The following is a 19,019-nucleotide window of genomic DNA, read 5'->3' on the forward strand; positions in this document are numbered from 1 at the left end:
GCCTAAATGGTAGCGCTGGCCCTGGCTAAGATCTATAAAATCATGACTGATGTAGAGAAATTAGACAAAGTATTGTTTACTACTTCTCATAACACAAGAAAAGACGGTTACTCACCTTTGTAACTGTTGTTCTTCGAGATGTGTTGCTCACATCCATTCCAGTTAGGTGTGCGCGCCGCGCGTGCACGTTCGTCGGAAACTTTTTACCCTAGCAACTCCGGTGGGCCGGCAGGTCGCCCCCTGGAGTGGCGCAGCCATGGCGCTCGATGTATACCTTTGCCGGCCCACCCGCTCCTCAGTTCCTTCTTGCCAGCTACTCCGACAGTGGGGAAGGAGGGCGGGTGTGGAATGGATGTGAGCAACACATCTCGAAGAACAACAGTTACAAAGGTGAGTAACCGTCTTTTCTTCTTCGAGTGATTGCTCACATTCATTCCAGTTAGGTGAATCCCAAGCCATACCTAGGCGGTGGGGTCGGAGCGAGAAGTCGCGGCATGGAGCACTGCAGATCCGAAGGCTGCATCCTCTCTAGACTGCTGGACCAGGGCGTAGTGGGAAGCAAAGGTGTGGACCGATGACCAGGTCGCTGCCCGACAGATTTCCTGGATGGGCACACGGGCGAGGAAAGCCAGCGACGAAGCCTGCGCCCTGGTAGAATGCGCAGTCACACGGCCAGTAGGAACGTGGGCCAGCTCATAGCAGGTCCTGATACAAGACGTTACCCATGAGGATAACCTCTGCGAGGAGATAGGAAGCCCCTTCATACGGTCCGCTACTGCCACGAAAAGTTGGGGGGATTTGCGGAACGGTTTGGTCCTCTCCACATAGAACGCGAGAGCCCTACGGACATCAAGCGAGTGGAGCTGCTGCTCCCTGCCTGAAGAGTGAGGTTTCGGGAAAAAAACCGGGAGGAATATCTCTTGGTTGATGTGGAAGGTAGAGACTACCTTGGGGAGAAAGGCAGGGTGTGGCCTCAGCTGCACCTTATCTTTGTGGAAGACTGTATACGGGGGGTCTACCACAAGAGCCCGGAGTTCTGACACCCGCCTAGCTGAGGTGATAGCTACTAAAAAGGCAGTCTTCCAAGAGAGATAGAGTAGGGAGCAGGTAGCTAACGGCTCAAAGGGGGGCCCCATGAGCCGAGACAACACCAGGTTAAGATCCCAGGTTGGAGCAGGGAGTTGGACGTTAGGGTATAAACGTTCCAGCCCCTTAAGGAATCTAGACACCGTCGGGTGCGAAAAAACGGAGCGGCCATCCCCACCCGGGTGAAAGGTGGAGATAGCTGCCAGGTGGACCCGCAACGACGATATCGCCAGACCCTGTTGTTTGAGGGACCAAACATAGTCTAAGATATTGGCCACCGAAACTTCCATAGGGCGGAGACCTTTCCCCACGCACCAACAGGAGAAACGCTTCCACTTGGCCGAGTATGTCGCTCTCGTGGAAGGCTTCCTGCTGCCCAAAAGCACCTCCCGTACCGGTGTGGAGCAGCGCAGTTCAGAACCGGTCAGCCACGCAGGAACCACGCCGCTAGGTGCAGCGACTGCAGGTCCGGGTGACAGAGAGTCCCGTGCTCCTGGGTAATCAGGTCCGGGTGAAGGGGCAGGGGAACTGGGTCGGCTATGGCCAGGTCCAGCAGCATGGGGTACCAATGTTGCCTGGGCCACGCCGGGGCTACCATGATCACACGAGCCCTGTCCCTGCGCACCTTCAGAAGGACCCTGTGGACCAGAGGGAAAGGGGGAAACGCGTAGTACAAGTGGGTCGTCCACGGAATAAGGAAGGCATCCGCTATAGACCCGGGCTCCCTGCCCTGAAAGGAGCAGAACGCCTGGCACTTCTTGTTCCCCCTGGACGCGAAGAGGTCCACACGGGGATAACCCCACCTCTGGAAGATGGAGAGGGCGACATCCGGGCGAAGGGACCACTCGTGCGATAGGAAGGATCTGCTCAGGCGATCCGCCAGCGTGTTCCGTACTCCGGGGAGGAAGGAAGCCGTGAGGTGAATGGAGTGGGCTACACAAAAGTCCCAGAGTCGCATCGCCTCGTGACATAGGGGAGAGGATCTGGTGCCGCCCTGCTTGTTGATATAGTACATGGTCGTCGTGTTGTCGGTAAACACCGCGATACAACGACCTTGAAGCTGGTGACAGAACGTTTGACAAGCAAGGCGGACCGCTCTCAACTCCCGCATGTTGATGTGCAACCTCACCTCCTGCGGGGACCACAGGCCCTGCGTTCTCAGGGTTCCCAGGTGGGCCCCCCAGCCAAGATCTGAGGCATCCATTGTCAGGGACACCGAGGGCTGAGGTGGGTGGAAAGGGAGCCCCGCACACACTACGGACTGGTCTAGCCACCAGTCGAGAGAATCTAACACCCCCTGGGGGATTGTGATCAGCATGTCTAGGGGCTGCCTTGCCGGCCGGTAATGTTCGATGAGCCACAACTGGAGGGGCCTCATGCGGAGCCGAGCATAACCGGTCACAAACGTGCATGCTGCCATGTGGCCTAACAGGGTTAGACATGTCCGTACTGATGTCAAGGGGGCTGCCCGCAATCGCTGAACGATCGCCGACAATGCCTGGAACCTCGGCAACGGCAGAAGAGCCCTGGCCACGGTGGCGTCCAGGACGGCCCCGATGAACTCCACCCTTTGCGTGGGGATCAGGGTGGACTTGTCCATGTTGATCATGAGGCCCAAGGTAGCAAACAGGCCGGTGATCACGCGGACATGGCTGCAAACTTGCAGTTCCGACGTGCCCCGAATTAACCAATCGTCTAGGTAAGGGAACACGTGGATACGACTGCGCCGAAGATGTGCCACAATGACTGCCATGCATTTTGTAAATACCCTCGGGGCCGTAGAAAGGCCAAATGGGAGGACTGCAAATTGGTAGTGAAGGGGGCCCACCACGAAACAAAGGAAACGTCTGTGGTGTGGCCAAATGGCGACGTGAAAATAAGCGTCCTGCATGTCGAGGGCGGCGTACCAGTCTCCCGGATCCAGGGATGGGATAATAGTCCCCAGGGATACCATGCGGAACTTCAACTTCACCAGGTATTTGTTGAGCTCTCGCAGGTCGAGGATAGGCCTGAGGCCTCCCTTGGCCTTGGGGATCAGAAAGTAGCGGGAATAAAACCCCTTGCCTTTCTCATTTTCCGGAACCGCCTCTATAGCTCCTTTGTTGAGGAGCCTCTGTACCTCCTGTCGAAGGAATTGCTCGTGAGAGGGGTCCCTGAAGAGGGACGAGGAAGGGGGGCAGGAAGGAGGAAACGATGAAAACTGCAGGCGGTATCCCGTCTGCACCGTACGCAAGACCCAGCGGTCCGATGTTATTTGGGTCCACGCCGGAAGGAAAAACGAAAGGCGGTTGGAAAACGGGGGGGAAGGATCCGTGGGGGAAACTGTTACTGCGCCCTCGGGCGCACCTTCAAAATGAAGGCTTGGGTCCAGGCGGGGGCTTAGAGGAGCTTTAATTCTGCCCCCCTTGGTTCCCCGAATGCCTACGCCTTCCATTCCTGCCACGGCGCCTATTGAGGTCCTGCCGTTGGCGGAACTGGGGGTATGGCCTGCGCTGCTGTTGCTGCTGTGGCCGGAAGGGTCTCCGCTGCGTTCCCAGTGTGTGCATCCCTAGGGAGCGCATAATGACCCGATTGTCCTTGAGACTCTTAAGTCTGGGGTCTGTCTTTTCCGAAAACAGGCCCTGGCCTTCGAACGGGAGGTCCTGGATGGTATGTTGGAGCTCCGGTGGAAGGCCAGAGACCTGCAGCCAGGAGATACGGCGCATCGTTACCCCCGAGGCGAGGGTGCGGGCAGCCGAGTCTGCAGCGTCTAAAGAAGCTTGCAACGATGTTCGTGCAACCTTCTTGCCCTCGTCTAGGATGGCGGCAAATTCTTGGCGGGCGTCTTGCGGCAGCAGCTCTTTAAATTTGTCCGCTGCCACCCACGAGTTAAACGCGTACCTACTGAGCAGGGCTTGTTGGTTCGAAACCCTGAGCTGCAGGGCCCCAGCCGAGTAGACTTTGCGTCCAAGGAGGTCCATACGTCTGGCCTCCCTGGATTTGGGGGCTGGAGCTTCCTGTCCATGATGCTCCCTGTCATTCACCGACTGCACCACCAGGGAACACGGTGTCGGGTGGACATGGAGGTACTCGTAGCCTTTGGAGGGGGCCATGTACTTCCTCTCGACGCCCCTCGCCGTAGGGGGGATGGAGGCCGGTGACTGCCAGATTGTATTGGCGTTGGCCTGGATCGTCCTAATGAAAGGTAGGGCGACCCTGGTGGGAGCATCCGACGAGAGGATGGTGACAATCGGATCCTCGATCTCAGAGACCTCCTCGGCTTGTAGGCTCAGATTCTGAGCTACTCGCCTAAGGAGGTCTTGGTGCGCCCTGAGATCCAGCGGGGGGGGGCTACTGGAGGAGGTGCCAGCCACCGCTTCATCAGGGGAGGAGGATGAGGAGACCCCCGGCAAGAAAGTGTCCAATGGGGGGTCTCCCTCGGCCCTCGCCTCTGTCTCAGGAGCCAGAGCGGAGTCTTGCTGCTTGGACCCTTCCTCTCCATCCGGGGAGGGAGGGGGGCGAGACAACGAGGCTTCTGGCACCCTGTGCTCCGCCGTCGCAGGCCTAGCAGGAAGCTGTTGGGGGCCCTGGGCTTGATGGTATGCCCATGGGGTCCAAAACTCCCACTGCTGCGGGCCTTGGTCCTGTTGCGGCGGGTCTTGGAAGAGCGCCGCTTGCCGGTCGGTGCCCAGCGCATACCCGCTGTCTGTCTGTGAAGACACCGACGGCTGCCTAGAAGGCCATGGCGGGGCCGACCCTGGCTGGTAAGGGTCTGCGCGGGTCGGCACCGAAGATCTTCTCGGTGCCGGGGATCGGTACCGGGAGTCATAGCGGTGCCGGGATCGGGACCAGGACCGGGTTCTGTCTCGGTGCCGGGATCTGGACTGGTACCGGCCGCCGCTTCGGTGCCGGGATCGGGACCGGGACCTGCCACCGACGCGGTGCCGGGAGGTCGACCGGGACCGGGACCTGCCACCAGCTCGGTGCCGGGAGGTCGACCGGTGCGGCGAGTGACGGCGGGACTGGCTCCTGGAGTCACGGTGCCAGTATCGGCGGCTGGAGTCAGACCTCGACCGTCTGGAGGTCGATCGGTGCCGCGAGTGCGACCGGTACCGCCGAGGGGAGCGGTGCCGGGACTGCGAGCGGCGGTGGGATCTTGATCGGCCGTGGCGTCGGGACCTGGATCGCGAGCGCGAGTCCCGAGACGGTGCCGACATCATGGGCTTGCCTCTAGATGCGACCCGCACCGGAGGTACCGGGGGTGGCAGCTGAGTAGACTCCGTTAAGGCAATAAGGTCCCGTGCCGAGGCGAAGGTCTCCGGCGTGGATGGGACCAATAGCTCAACCCCAGATCTTATGGGGGAGCTTGGCGGCACCGGACTCGACGGACCCACCGGGCCCGGAGTCGACGGTGCCGGCGGTGCCGCGGCCGATGTCGAGGCCGGGCGCTCCAGTCGGGTCTGCCTGGCTGGAGTAGCAGACGCCGACAGTCTCGGCTCTGCACCCGGTGCCGGAGAAGGTCGGTGCCGGGGAGTCTTCCCGGTGCCGGTGCGATCCGGTGCCGGTGCCGAGATCACGGCCTGCGAAGCCGCCGGGTCGAGTGCAGCCTCCATGAGGAGAGTCCTGAGTCTTTGGTCTCTCTCCTTTTTTGTCCTGGGCTTAAAAGCCTTGCAGATGCGGCACTTGTCCGATCTGTGCGATTCCCCCAGGCACTTCAGGCATGCGTCGTGGGGGTCGCTGGTAGGCATAGGCTTCTTACAGGCCGCACACTGCTTAAAGCCCGGCGAACCAGGCATGAGCCCGGTGCCGGGTGCCGGGAAGGGCTACAGCCCCCGGCGAACAACTATCTACAACACTATTTACACCTAATTACTTAACTAACTACACTTAACGATCTAACTAACAACTATAACAATAACGAGAGTTAACAAGGAGAGCTAGGGATGTGGAGGACAGCTATGCCGCGCTCCACAGTTCCAACGACCAACACGGCGGTAAGAAGGAACTGAGGAGCGGGTGGGCCGGCAAGGGTATATATCGAGCGCCATGGCGGCGCCACTCCAGGGGGCGACCTGCCGGCCCACCGGAGTTGCTAGGGTAAAAAGTTTCCGACGAACGTGCACGCGCGGCGCGCACACCTAACTGGAATGGATGTGAGCAATCACGCGAAGAAGAACCAGGGTTCACCAAATGAAACTAATAGGCAGCAGATTTAACACAAATAAAAGGAAGTATTTCTTCACACAACACAGTATCAACCAGTGGAACTCTTGCCAGAGGATATTGTGAAGGCCAAAAGCATAACAGATTTCAAAAAAGAACTAGATAAATTCATGGAGGATGGGTCCATCAATGGCTATTAGCTAGGATGGGCAGGAATGGTGTCCCTAGCCTCTGTTTGCCAGAAGCGGGGAATGGACAACAGGAGATGGATCACTTGATGATTATCTGTTCTGTTCGTTCCCTCTGGGGCACCTGGCACTGGCCACTGTCGAAAGACAGGATACTGGGCTAGATGGATCTTTTGTCTGACCCAGTAGGACCCATTCTTATGAAAGTAAATATTCAGAATTCCTAGTGAAATCTCTTTTGGCACAAGAGAAAAAGGAGACATTTTCCACTGAAAAGAGGTCATTATAGGTACCCCGCACAAACCATTCAGAAAACATTGATTTCTATTAATGCTCTTTATGTTCCCAGCTGAAAGAGAGCAGAATAACAGATAGGGTCTTGGAGATGTGATTATAAGAGACTGCCTAGAAATAATTAATAATAAGGTCTGCAGAATCTGTCATATGTACATACGATGCCCTTAAATTAACAGCAGTTTACATTGTCTGCATTGTTTTCCACAAAGACTGCTGTTCCACTCTATTTGACCTTAATTAGTATAATTGATAATAGTTTTAGAGCTGCATGCCATTTTAATCATGTAGTTATAGTTTTCCTGAAAGAAGAAAAATGAAACAGCAGCTGAGAGTTATCTATTAATAGTGAGGGAACCGAAAGGTAAAAGTAAAGAATCATCTTTTCTAGGACTTCAGGGCTTTTATGGCATTAGTAATGAATGACTAGTGCATTCTAAAGAGAAGCATGCTGATCTCCAAGGATGTAATGAAGCACAGCAGGAACTAGGATCAATGTAAGGTGGGAATTGTATATTGTTAGGAAGATGCAAGGCTAGAAGTGTGTATGAATGAGCCAGAAAGATAGAGACACAAACTTTTTTTTTGGTCAGGAATTCAAACTCTAGCAAATATGATGATTATATATAGTTTCCCTTAGAAAAAAAAACTTCAAAACCAGCTGCTATTCACCTGTTTGACTCAAGATTACATGGAAATCAGCAAGCTACCATATGCCTATACATTTACTGGAGCTTCAGCTGTTTGGTCTGAGTTTCAGACAAGTGTGGGGGTCGGAGAAAGAAAAAGAAAGTGAAGGATTTTATGAACCAAGATCAGAAACACATTTAAGTGACTTGAGATTTTTTAAATTTATTATTAATTATAATTATTTCTATTTTCTTGAATATTTCTCTGCTGACTTTAATAAAGTACTCCCTGGATTTGTGAGGTTGGGGAGATTTTACAAGAAAAAGAAAGCTTGCTCACATGGCAGGCTTCACAGATCTCTCACAGATCTAGTGAACAAAAAACAGAAAACAAAACAAAACAAAAAACAAAAACCCTGCTCACATGCACTTTCCTCACACCATACTTGGAGAAAGAAATGTCAAGCTGCCTGTCAGTTATGGGTAAATCTATATATTCCATTCCTTTTCTTTCTAGCAGTATAGCTTGGCACATCTCTTCCACGTTTATTATAAAAATACAATGTAATTAATGCTTACTGAAAACTAAACTATAAATAATACATTTTATATCTCACATACTTAATAGGGTTGAATTGCTTTCATTTTCCTCTTTGTAAGACAAAACATGTCAACATATAACACGTTGTTCAAAAAAATTGTAGAACAGAATACCTACATATTTGTCAATAAATTATGGGATACACAGAGATTTATAATAGTGTACATATCTAGATATGAGATATGTTTACTTAGTTATAAGAAACTGGAATTTTTAAATAGAGTAAACAAGGAAGTATAATTCTCTATGAAAGGAATGCAATTAGGTATGGATATTTGTACATATTTCTTTTGAGATTATCCTAAAAATGTTAATTTTTTTCTTATGATATTAATTAAGTTATTTCCATCTTTATTTATCTTTGTAGATTTTGTGCCTAGAGACCTTTATGAATATTCAAAATAAAACAATTTGTCATTACATTTATGGGAAGATTAAGGTGGCACGATAAAGTAGTATGATATAAAGGCCTGTGAAATACATTTTCACTCAGCTTTTTCTTCTGCTTTGTAGAATGGTCATCGACTATTTTTATCTTTCTCTTCTTCTTTCCCACATACTAGCACAAGGAAATGATCTTCAACAGCAGGGATTCTAGAACTTTTGCTGCCTTGGAAAAGTGAAAAAAACATGCAGCCTGCAATTACTCACACAATGAATAGTCACTGAACCTTTTGTTGTTCCAGTTAACAGTGTGCTCTGGCTATATGACCGAACAAGTTCTATCATTGTAACTAACCAGTGTGGAAAAGACATGTGTGTGATATATGTGATGTTATGTCATGTCATATTTTAATATGTTCTAAATAAAAAAAATGTTAACAGCACAGTAAGCTTGCACGACCCATGAGTCAAAAGTTAGGGAACAGCAAGTTATGGTTGCTCATGATTTACTAACTCTGACCCTGTGAATATATGCCTTTCAATAGTATTTATTAGATGGACGCACACTATTTCTCAAATAATAAGATAAGCATCTGTAAATCTTAAGTACATATATTTGGAATCTGATACTACTTGTTATATTTTTTATATAGACAACAGTTGCACTGTCATATTAGTCCATTTGTATTTTAGAGTTAAATTTTAGAGTTAACTTTTCAAAAGCACCTATGTGACACAGGAAAGGAGTTCAGTGAAATTTTTCAGCTGAAACTTTTTTCAGTGAAAATTCAGCACCAAAACACTTCATAAATTTGTGTTGATTTTTCCACAGTGTTTCAACAGCAAAAAAGCAAAATCTAAAAAAAAGTCAAAATCTATTTTGTGATTTCAATATTTTTTTTTCCTGCATTACGATGAAACCAAGAAAGAAAGATACGTGAACCTAGGTCTCCCACATCCCAGGTTTTGAGACTACCTAATTGACTAGTTTGAGGTTACATTCTGTAAAATTTTTATCTGGGACCTGAGAAAACTTCCCAAAGAAAGTTTTGGCAAAACTAATACATTTCTGCCAGAAGTTTCAGTTGTGGACAAATCAACATTTTCCAGTGAAAAATATTGTGCCAAACAAGCCTCCATCAGTTCTAGTCATATTTAATGATTTTACAGTGTCAGGTACAATGAGGTCTCGATGTACCTGACACTGTAAAATCACTTGGAGCCTTTAGTGCTACCGTAATACAAACAAATAGAGCTGAGTTCTACATAATCAAAACGTTCCACTGGAAAATTTAGATTTTGCTACAATTATGTTGAACAAAACCAAAATATTTCATTTTAGCTCAGTTCAACATTATTCCATCCCTGAGTTGCCACAGTGTGTCTTTGTAGATTTGGTGCTGTACACCCCCATTCTCTCATATCACCTGGCCTAAATGGCCAGACTACACCTCACGATACACCACAGTCTCTCCTCTTTCAACAAAATAAAATTAAGTATTTTAATGATGATAATAAAAACTGCAATGGAAAACACACACACACATACACACACACACACACACACACATATACACACACACTTCTGGAAAATAAACACTCCTAAACATTTCTTTAAAATGTTTTGTCTAAACCTACACACCGGCAATTCACATGTTAAAACCCACAGATGCCAAAAAAAAACAAACATGCAATTCTTACCTTTCTTATTGTGTCTTTCAACTTATGTAAACTTGTCTGTTCTATTAGAATGATTTACAGAAATGTGATCTGTGGTGGAATATTACACAAAAGGGTATTTAATCTGGGTACTCTTCACCATGAGAGCTTGTTCTATTTGCAAATTTATTTTCCAAGTCCATGATTACAGTGCACTTTGGCATGTATTTTTACAGAAAGAGAATGCTGATCAACCTCGAAACATCAGTGAATACCAAAGTTCTAAACTGTGTGTTGCTATGTGTTATTGGAATACCTAAAATGCTGAGGATATTGTAAAAGCAGCAAAGAGTCCTCTGGCACCTTACAGACTAACACAGGTATTGGATCATGAGCTTTTACCCACGAAAGCTCATGCTCCAATACGTCTGTTAGTCTATAAAGTGCCACAGGACTCTTTGCTGCTTTTACAGATGCAGACTAACAAGGTTACCCCTCTGATACTTGAGGATATTGTAGTGGTATTGCTCTACAGGGAGACTGATAAACCAGGAAGAAAGAGAGGAAGTATGTAAGGTAAGATATAGATATGAGAGAACTGAAGTAATATTTTTACATAGGAATCATATTTTTAAGGTTTTCTTGCTTTTGAAGATGAAAATAATGATAAATGGAAACATCTATGTTAAAATTATAGTTAAAATTACAAATAAAAACAAAACTCGAGTTACCATTTTCCTTGATCTCCACTGTGTACTCAGAACACAATTAGTATTTTCCTGTAATCTGGCTTCAATAATATATCTGTAAAATTAAAGATACCATGATAGCATGCACCAGAATCAGGGGTGACATTAAAATAATTAGTTTGGGGGAGCAAAGCTTTTATCACACATACTTTATAGAATGGGCATAAATAATGGTGATGACTACAGCTCTCTTCAGAAAAAGGGACTTTAACTTTTTTTCCAACAGCCATGATAGCCAAGTCCCTTACTGATCACTTGTCACGCGGTTCCTCGGGTAATCTTTCACACATTGAAGGCATGAAAATATTTTTTCATGTGCAGCATTTGATGGAGGAATACTCACACCAATCACACATTGTATGCAGTTTATGGAAGGCAAGTTAGTATTTATCACCCCTCCTCCCCTCCAAAAAACCAAAAATAGCAGCTGCAGCAAAATGTCAGTCTTGGATTAACTCACTTCTTCATAGCATTCAGTTACTTTTGGCAAGAGTTTTACCTCAGTCTCCATACTGTCTATACTACATTCATAGTGTTCTGTGAACGGCTTTAATTTTAGAAAGTCAAGTATGTTCTCAGACTTCAGGTTAATGCAATTGATACCAACAAGAACAACTCTATTTTCAGAAAATCTTCTTTGAAGTTCTCCAGTTTTTGATCAAGCACTGGCCAAAACACGTTTTCTGAAGTCTCCTTTACCTAAAAGTGTCTGTTCTTCACTTGACTTCACTTCTTCAATCAAAATGTATTTCTGAAGTTTTTTAGGCAACTTTTTGTACACTACTGTGTATCCCCAAAGTTCAGGCAGCTTCATATAATTTTCTGAAGCTATGATAACAATTTCATTCCATATTTCATCAAATGCCTCTTCTGAATCACTCATGTTGAGAAATTCACTGATTAGTGTTCAGAGATAGGCATGCCAGAGACAAGTCACACTCAACTGTTTGCAAACAGTCAGGTATAACTAAGAAATTGAAGAATTTTTGTGAACATGCAAAAGATGACAATACATCAGAAACTAACACTGAACAAAGACCTTGTGCATCCACTGCCCTGTCTCCTCTTGACATATCTCAAGATAGTACAGTGAGTATCATGGGAATGGATGTAATTGTCTTTTCCACAGCATTACAAGCAGAAATATGGCACACCCATCGAGTGTCACAGAGCTTCTTCAATTTAAGGATTTTATTTCTGGATTGTACTTTCTTTTGAATATCGATGAATTTAGTTGAACCAAAGACAAAAGTGTACAATTTCTCCAGAATAATGAAAAAAATTCAGTGCATGTTTGTTTCTTTTGCATAAATCAACAATAACTACATTGAGCCAGTGGCTGAAACAGTGAATGTACAATGCTTGAGGTAGTTCTTCTCATAAGAGAGCTGGCACACCATTACGTTTTCTACACTGGTGCCATCAGAAGTCTGAGAAATACAGTTCTGTATATCAGTACCAGACCGTGACAATGTGTTCTTCACATACTGAAAGAGAGATTTTGCATGAAGTGTCTCAGTAGGATGGAAACCAAGAAACCCTTCATATACAATGCCATGCAAATAATCTCAACACAACTTACACTTGTTCTACTTTGCTAATGTCTTTGGTTTCATCAACCATTATAGAGAAAACATTAGCCTCTTTCACTTCCGGGCTAAAACCCTTTCTGACATAATATGAATGATGTCATTTTGTATTGACGAATTGGTGTATTTCGCATGGTGTGATCCATTTTCAATTTTCTTTCACATCACTGTTTTTGGCTGTTAGAGTCAGGAGCTCCAGGAAGTTGCACATGTCATTACTGCTTTAACTTTCTTCTTTCCCTCTTTGAGCAATCACCTGGGCTCGATGATTCACAGGACATCTGACACAGCTTCAATATACATGCAGTTCTCTTGCACTAAAGCAAAATATGCATCAGTAATAGGAGATTGAGCTGAAAGACCGTCACCTTTTTAATAAATATCTTTAAATGAAGCCCATGCCACTTGACAGCTTTTGTGATTCTGACTATTTTCATGATGTTGGAATACTGCATCCTTTCCCATACATTTTTTTCCAGTTGCTGAAGCCATTACTAATGAGCACAGATATTTCTACAGCAATGCATGTTGAAAAACATCTGCATGGGAAGCAGTAAACTACATTCATAATTTTTCAGTATTTGACCCATGGATATAAACTGAATCCCTCTCTTTTGAAACTTCTTCACTCACTCTTGTATTTTGTTTGAGGATAAGATCTTAGCTGTATTTTTTCTGGGACCATCAGGTACAATTTGTGTAATACCACTTGGTCCTGGTGGAATCTTACCTTATTAGATGTACCTTATTACCAGGTGTGTTCTCTTCCAGCTTTTCATGGTACCATATTGCCCAGTCATTTACTTCCATTTCTTTTTCATTTGATGAAGAACCTAATGAGGAATATTCCACTTCTGATTCTTCTACAATACAATCTTCTTTATCATTGTCTAAGGTGCAGAGTTTGGAGGGAATACTGGCATAGCACTCTCCTAATATTTCCAAAATTAGACGTATTTCTGAAGCTAAGGGTATGTCTTGGTGAATTTCAGAGTACTTGCTTTTCTTTGATAGATGTAGCTTGCTGAAAAGTTCTGGAATTGTCAACCATCATTTGCTTGATAGTTTTAAAAAGATTTTTTTAGCTACTTGTATTCAGAAACAGGAGGGCTTCAGGAGCAGTGCTACTGTTTTGGACTAGTCTAGGCCAGAGTTCACATGCTACCTTCCTCTTCCTGACTGAGTCCATGCAACAGGAAGGATGATTTTTTTTTGCAGGGGTGGGGGTAAAGGGATTAGTGCCAGCACATAGGTCAAGCTTGCATGGGTAGATTGCCTAAAAGAGGAAAGGATTCATGCACAGCACCTTCATGCATATGAACTTGCCTGGCCAGGCAGCTACGGAGTCTTGCCTGGTGGGAAGCAGTCTTCCTTCAAACTACCTTCTCTGGCTTCTGCTTGCTGGAGTGGAGAAAAGTGACTGAGGGGGAGAAGGAGATACAGAGAGTGTGGGTACAGGTGTATCTGAATTGCAGCCACATAACCTTCTGGGATATTTTCCGAGTAAGCGGGAACACTGGATGAGCATCAGTTTGAATTTCACTTCTGCTGGTGCGTGTCCTGTAGGCTGCACATTTCTGGAGCAATCTCCCTGCTTCCTGAGTTAAGGAATTACCTACTTTTATTTTACTAATCCTGTCCTCTGCTGTCCATGCCTTGTTGTGTCGGGACAGCTTGCATGCTCTAATGATCTCCAGAGTCTGTGTCAGTGGGGGATTTTTGCTCCTGTTAGGTTCAACCATGCCAGATTGGTCTGTGGGGGAGGGGCCACACAAAACAAACACCCTGGTCCTCTAGGTTGAAGGTTAGTCACAAGGCTACCAAACCTGTCCCATAAAAAACAAAATATGTTATGGAAACAGCAATGGAGAAATCGACTATCACTGTGTGTGATGGCCTTCAGGAGTCAATGACCCATATGACTACCAGCAGTGAAAGCTGAAAGAAATCCACTAGCATGAATACTGAACACCAAGACAAAAAACAAACTTGTTTTTTGGAATGTACTGACAATGAATGAAAAAGGGAAGCTAGCTCAGGTCACAGCAGAGATGAGATGCTACAGCTTACACATCCTGGTTGTCAGCGAGAGCAGACAGACAGGATCAGGAAGATTAACAACAGCCTCTGGAGAAACTGCTGTTTTCTGGATGGGATGATGAACAACACTATGAGGATGTTGCCATACTTTCGAAGAAGGGAGTGGAGCATTCCCTGCTTGAATGGAAATCCATCAGCAGCAGACTTATGAGAGCCAGACTGAAAGGGAAACATAATAATATCATCCTGATTCAGTTCTATGCTCCAACAAATGATAGAAGTAAAGGACAAATTCTACCTTACACTATAGGCGGAGTTAGAGAGATTACTAAGCCACAACCTAACTATCTTCATGGGAGATACCAACCTTGGCATTCAGAAGGACAACACAAATAACAACAGAGCAATGGGACCATGTGGGTGTGGCACTATGAATGAAAATGGAGAAAAGCTTGTTGATTTCTGTAATATGAATGACCTGGTCATCGGCAGAACGCTATTTGAACATTGTGAAATTCACAAGCTGACATGGTGTTCTCCAAATGGCAAAGGTAAGAACCAGATTGACCATATCATGATCAATGTCAAATGGTGACACTCACTGACAGATGTGAAAGTGAGAAAGGGTGCAGATGTTGGCAGTGGCCACCACCTTGTGACAGCGTCTATCAAGCTAAAACTGAGAAGCGTGGGTCCACCAAACAAGGGATATAGACATTCTGATATTGACAAGCTAAATCTCCTTGAAATACAGAGAGCCTTCGTTCTGCAGGTAAAGAACAAATTTCAAGCACTTGCAGACTTTGATGAAGAGGAGGGGAATGCAGATGAGGAGATCGACAAGAAGTGGGACAAACTAATAGCAATTTATAAAAAGACCAGTGAAGTCCTGTCTAGGCTATAGAAGGAAGGAGTGGGTTACACCCAGCACGTGGAATGCCATAGAAACCAAATGAGCCCTGAAGAAAAAATGTTTTAGACACAAAATCCCAGAAGCTAAAGGACAAATACCAGGAGCAATGTAGCAAGGCACACTAGGAGGTCACATACCTTGTGAGAGTGGACAAACAGCATTATACTGATAATCTGGCAACACAGAGGATGCAGCTGCTCGTGGTGAACAAGGAACTGTCTACAAAATGACGCAGCTTATTAGTGGTAAACGGCAGACACCAACAAACACTCTCATGAGGAACAAACAAGGATACCCACTAACAACTGAAAAAGAACAAGAAATGCACTGGACAGAGCATTTCAAAGAATTGCTGAACAGGGAGCCAGCTAAAGAGGAAGCAAACATACAGGAGGCAGAAGATCTTGAGATCAACACAGACACCCCAGCTAAGGAAGAGATCATTCAAGTCATCAAATCCTTAAAAAGTGGGAAAGTTCCTGGCAAAGATAACTTGAATGCAGAATTATTCAAGGTAAATCCTAAATTAGCAGCATCTATCCTGGCCCCACTATTTACATCATCCTGGGAAAGGGAAAAAGTGCCAGACGAGTAGACCAGTGGGGCTATAGTGAAGATACCAAAGAAAGGAACTCTCAGTGACTGTAATAACTGGCATGGTATCACACTTTTATCTGTGCCAAGCAAAGTATTGTATAAGATTATAGTCCAGCGTATATCAGAGGCAGTTGATAGCATTCTCAGAAAAAAGCAAGCTGGTTTTCGGAAATGGTATGGATGCACAGACCAGATTTTCACTCTACAAAACATAATAGAACAGGGCTTAGAATGGCAATGGCAATGCTACATAAATGTCATAGACTTTGAGAAGGTTTTTGATAGCATTCACAGGACTAGCCTATGGCGCATTCTGTGGGTATATGGAATTCCTTTCTGTATAATCATCATCATCAAAAGCTTCTATTTCAACTTTACATGCAGTGTTGATCACAGTGAGCTCAGTTTTGAAATCAAAACAGGAGTACGTCAGGGGTTTGTCATGTCTGCAATCCTTGTCAGCATTGCCATTGACTGGGTAATGCGGCGTACAACAGAAGACATGACAAGAGGAATTAAATGGACACTCTGCCTCATCCCTTGAAAACCTGGACATCGCAGATGATGTCGCTCTCCTATCACATACCCAATACCATATACAAGAAAAAACCGTTCAACTCAATGCGTTCAGCCAGCAAATTGGACTGAAAATCAACTGCAATAAGACAGATATTTTGACCTTTAATATTGCCTCACCATCACCAGTACGGATAGAGGATTATGTTCTCATCAATGTAGAAACATTCACGTACTTGGGCAGCACCATCAGCCAGGACTGTGGAACAAGCCAGGACATCTGGAACAAAATCAATAAAGCCAGGAACACCTTCAGGAGCTTAAATACGGTCTGGAAATCAGGGCTGGCCCACAACATTTTGGCTCCTGAGGCGGGGAGCTCAAATGATGCCCCCATGCTCCCTCGCTTGGGCCAAAGCTTTGAAAGGTCTCAATTCTTCCTTCTTCCTGTTCTACTCCTCTCATGGTACTGCTCTGCTACCTACCCCAATAAAGGAGAACTAACAACTTAAAATGCCTTGTTCAAAAATTTTAAGTAACACTTAACTTTCAAACACCTGAATAGCAAATGTAACTTTTCTTATCTGCATAGTAAATACTGGCATTTTTATCTGTTTGAATAATTAAAGTGGTGCTTTCCCTGCCTTCCTGGTTGCAAAGATTTGAACTGCTTCCTGCAGAAGGTCCATAGTCTGGGCCAGCTCATGGCTCTGTTGAGATGGTTGCAAGCCTACTACTTCAGTTGACTGCCTGTTCTCCTCAAGTGGGTTCAAGGAAGCAGCAGGAAACAGGAAGCTTCCTGAGAAGCTGGTGTTAATCAGTCCAGGCTCCTGGCGGTGCTAGAGAGGTAAGTAAGAGGCTCCTCTTCCTCCCTCTCCCTGCAGCTCCTGCTGTTTTCTGTTATTCCCTCTCACCTTTTCTCCTGTCTGCCATTTATGTTTCTTGTGCCCTCCTTCCTCCAGCACAGCACTCCACCATCTCTGTGCATCTATAGCAGAGAGAAAACATATGCACCAGCAGCAGACACCATTTTCCACACTCTGGCCCCTCACAGTCTGGCACCTGAGGCGGACGCCTCACTTTGCCTCATGGTAATGCCAGCCCTGCCTTTCTTACCAGGAGATTAGACTTTGCAGCCCCCTTGTATTTCACTGTGTTTATCCAAGCACTCTGACTGAGAGGCCAGCACCCGTGCTTTTCTTTCTCTGCAAGAACTATGAACAGTGTGCCAGTGGTTAAAAGTAAGCAAATAGAATACATTTATTTAAGGACAAAAGCATATAAAGAAAACATATAACACAATAAAAAGCTCTAAACACACACAAAACAACCAGAAGTTGCTCATCTTCCAAACAGAATCTGTGTGCATGCATGCACATACTTGTCTGCCTGGCAGGTCAGGCAGCCTATCAGCAGTGTTTGTCTCCCCCTTGGACAAAAGTTCATGTCTGTTTCTTAACTGAAAAAGAAAACCCCTCCGTCAGTTCAAGATCAACCTTTATACCTCCAAAACCTTTATTCTTAGGCATCTTGAAAAAAGTTAAAACCAATCACTGCCCTTTGCCCTAGGGGGCAAAGCCTCAAAGGCTCGGTATCTGCATAACCTGCCTTGGGACTTTGCATTAATCACCCCCTACTGATTCCAGATTCCCCAGGGAACCTATCCAGGGATCCAGGAACACAGAAATACATGTAACAGATATTCATACAAAGGCCTATGAATTTTCTACAGGCTTCTTGTCTGCCCCATCTCAGTATAATAGTTTTTGAAGTCTTCATGCTTTCAAGGATTGCTTCACACATACAGATAACATTTAAAAAATTGAAACAATAGTCCCTACAGATGGTACATGTGTTTGCAACATCTGTCACACTAGGAAATGACATTTCTTGTCTCTTCTTCAGCTACCTTCTCTGATTGCTCTCAGTCCTGATCCCACCACTATATTCTCCTTAGAATATTGGTGATGGTCAGCAAGACATTTCTTTGAGGTTCATTGACATTTAACTAGCTCACTATATATCACCTTGGTCGATTGGTCCATCAGCCCTCACAGAGAGAGCGCCAATCACAACATGTCATTCGTGTTGTTCTAGCCTAGTGGCTCTCAAACCTTTTTACTGGTGACCCCTCCCACACAGCAAGCTTCTGAGTGTGAACCCCGTATAAAATAAAAACACTTTTTATATATTGAACACCACTATAAATGCTGGAGGCAAAGCGGGGTTTGGGGTGGAGGTTGACAGCTCGCGACCCCCCATGTAATAACCTCGTGACCCCCCGAGGGGTCCTGACCCCCAGTTTGAGAACCCCTCTTCTAGCCAGTCCTCCAGCCACCCGCTGGCCAGGCTGTGGGTAGCACCCGATACCCCATCGGCATAGCGCACTGCAGCCCAGAATCCCTGAGCAATCTGCCAGTTGCAGCCTCCCAAGTAGCTAGGATTACAGGTGCACGGCACCATACCAGACCTCACTATATATAAAAGGCCTTAAAGAGGTGCATGGAGCGGACAACCAGCTCTGGCCAAAGAGTTTGGGACATGGAGAAGCATGTATGCCCTCTCACAGAAAATAGTAATCGTGAATAAAAGCCTCAGGAGAGTAGAATGCTTGTGGGGTGGCCAAGGCCAA

This window comes from Gopherus flavomarginatus, chromosome 1 (genome assembly GCF_025201925.1).
Source record: "Gopherus flavomarginatus isolate rGopFla2 chromosome 1, rGopFla2.mat.asm, whole genome shotgun sequence".
In the NCBI taxonomy this organism is placed as follows: Eukaryota; Metazoa; Chordata; order Testudines; family Testudinidae; genus Gopherus; species Gopherus flavomarginatus.